General features: G+C 40.2%; 1 pseudogene; it reads right to left on the reverse strand.

Moving 5' to 3' along the window:
- Positions 1-3,639: 3,639 nt before the first annotated feature.
- On the reverse strand, positions 3,640-5,720 carry LOC137003805 (uncharacterized; annotated as a pseudogene).
- Positions 5,721-6,152: the final 432 nt, after the last annotated feature.

The following is a 6,152-nucleotide window of genomic DNA, read 5'->3' on the forward strand; positions in this document are numbered from 1 at the left end:
CCTTGTGGATAAATGTATGCGAGGAACTCTGGTTTGGATCCCGGATACTGACGATACCAGTGCAGGTTATTAACAGCTCCATCATATTCACAGGACAGAGTGACTTCATCTCCTGCAGATTGAAGCACCTTGTTTTTCTGCAGTGTTATTGACTGTGCAAATGTCTCCCCTGCAAGACAACCATTAAACTTTTGATCAAACTTACCCAAAGAAAGAATCGTGCTGATGCATTAGTCAGTTAAATCAGTTTCAATATAAAAAAAGAGATGAAACTCCAAACATTGTACAAAACAAGAAAGCTTGTGATTAAAGGTCTAGAATCAGGAAATTTCTCTTACTTTTCATCAACAATAGCAGAAGAAGAACACAAAGGATCGTCATGTTTGCACTGTAGGAAGAAAAAGAGTTTAGTTTGCTCTATATCAGATCTCCACAGGCTCCTCCTATCTGTCAGTGTCAGAGGATGAGAACAGCATTAAAATGACATCAGTTCATGAACACTGAAAACATATGAAACCATAATATCTCATAACCATACTATAATGCTGTGCTGTAAGACTGTCAGAGCTCATCTGATCATTAAGATTATTTTCCTCATTATGGTGGATGTTTTTGGCTTCCTGCTGGTTATTGTAATAAAGCCCTGGGATTGGGTTTCACCTGTACAGTACATTAGAGTCCTCATTCATTACAGCTGCAATTTAGTATAATTTGATGAAATAATTAAAACTTTAATCAAACTCATAATAATTTAACTGCTTGAATAAAAATGAACATCATTAGATGTCAATGTTGAGTGTATATCACCCTCTTCTGGTCTTTCATAGTTTTCTGCGCATAATACATATTCACAAAATCTGGATTTTAATGGCAATAACCAGATTTATGTTGATATATATTATTGTAATAGTATGAGCAATATGAAATAATTTTAAACCAACTGTAAGGGAAAACTGATACAAATGTAAATATAACTAAAATAAATTAGATAACGTAAAATGTATATCTATCTATCTATCTATATATATCTATATCTATATCTATATATCTATATCTATATCTATCTATCTATCTATCTATATATATATATATCTATATATATATATATATATTGATAAAAACAAATTGAAATTGTATAATGTATCTGATGCTGTTGCACTGTGAGAGTTTTTGTGTGAGTGTTGAGTGTGTTTGAGTCACTGTGGGCTTCAGAGCACAGTAATACACAGCAGAGTCAGACACACACAGGTTCTTGATTGTCAGAGGAACTGAAGTTTTGCTGAGATTTGCTTGAAATCTTCTCTCTTCGAATTCATCCTCATTATGTCCAGAGTTAGACAATCTATTCAACATGTACTTCGGGATCCCATTAACTTTCTGATGGTACCAGAAGAGAGTCGGGTTTGTGTAAGATGCCTGATATGTACAGTTGATTGTTACATCATCACCTTCAAAAGCAGACTGAATCTTTGTGTGCTGATCAACTTTGTCTTGAGATTTACATCCTGAAATAGAATTGAAACAATATGAATACAAATTTCACATATTGGCTGCAAGGAATATACACATAGACAAAATAATCATTATTTGATAACGCTACTCACCCCAGATATATAAAAATATGATCACAATGACACTTTTCCAGAGTGCCATTATATACAACTGAAATCCCCAAGGATATATGCAGAGATGTTGTGATCTTCTTCCTCTTTCTGTATCTGTTAAAGCAGCAGTAAATTCAAGTCATTTGGTCTGACTGCTGGGAGGAGCCTGTGCTACAGTAAGAGCCAATGAAGACTGTAGTTTATGTAATATATAGTGCTGTATCACTTCATTTTGCTTATATGTATAATAATGAATCTTAGGATGTATGTGTCCATGTATTTGATTATCTTATATCACTTTTTATTCACAATATCTTATTACACTTTATTCTTGATTCTGATTGGTCAATCATGGCATTCAGCAACAGTCTGATATTTCCTTATATTTGCCATCATCCATTGCAACATTATCAGTCTGCTTATCTGAGTAACTCAAACCCGATCTACTTTCATGTCTCTCGTATCACAACTCTTGCTCTCTCGTTGCAAACAAACACAACTTGCATCTCAGGCCCTGTTTCCTCCTGGTATTATAAATCATCTTGCAAATGACCTCAGATGACTTCAGCATTAATGTTACTATTATAATTTTGCAGTGTTTGTCTTGTTGCTAGGCCAGTTGTTCTGTATGTTGTTGTGGACTTTAAGATAACATAGCTACAGGTCAGATTAAAAACTAAATTTGCAAACTTGAACTGTAAAATCCATTTCATATCCACACACCCTCACAAAAAAATAAGTATAAGTAACAAAACAGTATATTTAACAGTTAAGTTGAATACCAAGAACTGCAACCGTAATAATTCCTCAGACAGATTAACAGATTATAAGAGTCTAGTAAGTATTCCAGTGCACAAATATGTTCACAGAATTTACATACTGTACAGTGTGAGATTAAATGAATATTTCCCACCAACATCACAGATTATGCCACACTGTGGCCAAATTACATCATTTTGTTAGATTAAAAAGTGTTTAAAGCCAAAATCATAGCAGCTGCTCCTGTTTGACTTTTAATGTTTTTACCTTTTAAACTTTTGAACTGTACTAAAATATGTAAATATTTATTTATTTAAATATAGAAAAGAGTATATAATGGTATAATGGTCAAGAATAACCAAAAATAGAGGTATTGATTATGTAAACTAAATATAAACTAAAAGTTTTTTCAAAGTAATATCTTTAGTCATAATGATAATGATTGAAATGAAGTAATTAAAGAAGTAGAAATTAAGATGAGTATTTGTGCACTAAAGGAACCACATGGAACGTGATTTCTGAATATATTAATGTTTCTAAAGTTTTTATAATAGGCCTAATTCAGCCTCACACAGGTGTTAGCACATATTTTATTACATTTGGGGCTGGATAGATTGTGCTTTTGATTGTGGTTTTCACTAGATCGGTTCAAAGTGAAAAGAGCTTCAGGTTTTTGTACGACGTGTTTCATGTTTTGTATCACTGGGCTCCAACTCTTAGAGCACAATAATAGAGAGCTGAATCTGACAGACGAACATCAGTAATAGTGAGTTCAGTGGGTGTTCGTGATGTAGTCGACTGAAACCGACTATCAGAAGTGTGTTCACCACGCGCTGACCGTGCATTTTTGTATAATAAATATTGTGGTTCTTTGTTGGGATATTGTCTATACCAGTAAAGCCAAACATATTGACTATTTGTACTATATGAGCAGCTCAGCTTGACAGTTTCTGTTTCTTTAGTGTTTTTTATCTCTTTATCTGGCCCAATGTTGTCTCCAGTCACCAAACCTGTGAACAATAAAAAGTGATATTTGATTGACAAAAAAAGTAAATAACACACCTGTTCCCACAATGAGAATCAGTATGAAGCATGTGTCCATGTTGAATCAGATCAGATCAGTTCTCTGTTGAGGCTCTCAGTGCTTGAGCTGTAAGTCACTGCAGATCAGTCACAAACACACACAGGAACTTCCTCCTCGCTAAACTTCCTGCTGCTGTTCACTTTCATCCATATACTATACTGTATATCATTTAATTGTGTGTGATAACAATAGGTTACTGTCATGACCCCGGTTCTCTGAAACATCGAGTGGAGAGATCCACCTATGGGAAGAACATCCGTTGACCTCTGCAGAAACATCCAATTCCACCAAGTCTGGCTAGACAGATAGAAGCGCGTAGCCAATGCCAGGTAAGGCCCCACCCCCTTACCTGAGAGCATATAAGGCCCATATTCGCAGCTATTCTCCAGTAAGCATATTCGCTTCTCGTGTGGCAAGCAGGGCAAAGCTGGTGGATCTCTCCAATCAATGTTTCAGAGAACTGGGGTTACGACAGTAACCTATTGTTCTCTTTCATCATCTCATGTTCGAGATCCACCTATGGGAGAGACATGGACAGCTCCCTGACTGCCCAATACACTCACAGTGAAGTTCTGTAAGCCAGAGAAGGACGGTCAACCCAAGGGGTGGTGCCTGACACTTTCCACAATCAATCACCTTGCAACCCTGTCGCACACGCATGACTGCTGTGCACAGGCATGACATGAAACATGTATGAAGCACACACATGTAAATAAACCCAGCAATACAAATATAAACACTCAGGCAGGAATGTAAATGCGTGCTTGGTGACATGAATGTGTGTGGCCTGCCGGCCCACACACCCCTAGTTCTTTTACAACAATGTGGAAATAGGAAAAGAGAAAAGAGGGTAACAAGGAGGGCTATGAAGACCCCACCCCTAAAACAGAATGTGTTACAGAGGTTTTGGTAACATCCAGTCAGTAGTAACGCACAAATGTATGCGGAGAGTCCCAGCTGGCAGCAGAGCAGATGTCCTGCAGTGACACACCTCTAAACAAAGCCCAAGAGGCGGCTAAGCCCCTCGTGGCATGAGCTCTGATGTTACCTGGGGGCTGTGCTCCCTTAGATTCATATGCCAAAGCAATAGCATTCACAAGCCAATGTGAGAGGCGTTGCTTAGATATGGGACTCCCTTTGCGAGGGGGCGCCCATGAAATAAAGAGCTGGTCACTCTTCTGGAAAGCGCTGGTCCTGATAATATATGTCTGTAATGCACGTACGGGACACAGAACATTCAGCCTCTGATCCTCCGTGGAGGAAAAAGGTGGAGGGTGAAAAGCGGACAGCTCCAACACCTCCGATGTGAACGCAGGGAAGCACTTAGGCATAAAAGCCGGGTTAGGCTTAAGAAAAACCTCTACTAAGAGAGAATTTAGTGCATGAGGAATGAACAGAGAGTGCATGTAGCTCACTGACATGTTTAGCTGAAGCCAAGGCTAAGAGCAAAGCCGTCTTGAAGGACATTAACTTCAGGGAAATACTTCCCAGGGGCTCAAAAGGGTATTGAGACAGAGCCTCCATCACCATAGAGAGGTCCCATTCAGGAACAGTTCTCCTGATGACTGGCAAGGAACGACGGGCATCTTTCATAAATCTGCTGATTAGAGGATGCTGCCCAACCGTTGAGCCCTCAAAGCCCACATGACAGGCAGATATAGCTGCCAGGTAGACCTTAATAATGGAAAAAGACCTGCCTTTATCCATAAGATCTTGTAAGAAACACAAAGTTTCAGAAACTGAGCACTGATATGATGTGAGACCACGCCCATCACACCACCCTTCAAACACTTACACTTACAACCATTTAAGGATCATGTAGAACGGCCCTGGCATTTTGTATAGTAGCAATCACATGCGGGGGAAGCCCCAGCGCATTTTAAGTTTATCCTCTCATGGGCCAGGCCCAGAGAGCCACCCTGTCCGGATGTGGGTGATACATCTCCCCGTTCCCTTGAGATAATAGATCTGTGCAGAGGGGGAGGCACCACGGCTGGGCATATAATAAAGGAATTATCTCTGCCAGCCACGGTGCTTTGGGCCACCTGGGTGTTATCAGAATGAGAGACAGGCCCTTCTCTCTCACCCTGTCCAGTGTGGGAATTATCAGGCACAGGGGAGGAAAAGCATACAGCAACACTTTGGGCCATGGGTGGGCCAGTGCATCTACCCCGAGGGGCACGTCCATGTCCATTAGTGAGAAGAACATAGGACAATGGCTGCTTTCGCGTGAGGCAAATAAATCTACGATTGCCTGTCCGAATCTCATCCATATCAAGCCCACTATCTGAGGATAGAGGCACCAATCTCCGTAGAGTGTGTTCCCCCTCAGTAGAAGGTCTGTGCCTCTGTTCAGAATGCCTGGAACATGAGTCGCGCGTAACGACAGGAAAAACCGCCTTCTCCACACTAAAAGCTTGTGAGCTAGAGCGTGAAGTTTCGATGAGCGCACACCGCCCTGTTCTAAGCTCTAAATAATTTATGTGTGCTGAACAAAGTCTCCTTGGCCACAAACCGTTCACCATTCTGCCCTCCTGGGTAGCTCCCCAGCCTGTTAAGGATGCATCTGTTGTCACGACTTTCCGCAACATGACTGTCCCCAAAGGGGTTCCCTGTGTGTAAAAGTCTGCACTCCTCCAGTGGTGCAGAGATGTTTGTTTAACACTCAGAGGTCTAGAATGGGACAGAGGGAACCATCCTTCTTT

The sequence above is a fragment of the Chanodichthys erythropterus genome, chromosome 16 (assembly GCF_024489055.1).
Source record: "Chanodichthys erythropterus isolate Z2021 chromosome 16, ASM2448905v1, whole genome shotgun sequence".
Lineage (NCBI taxonomy): Eukaryota > Metazoa > Chordata > Actinopteri > Cypriniformes > Xenocyprididae > Chanodichthys > Chanodichthys erythropterus.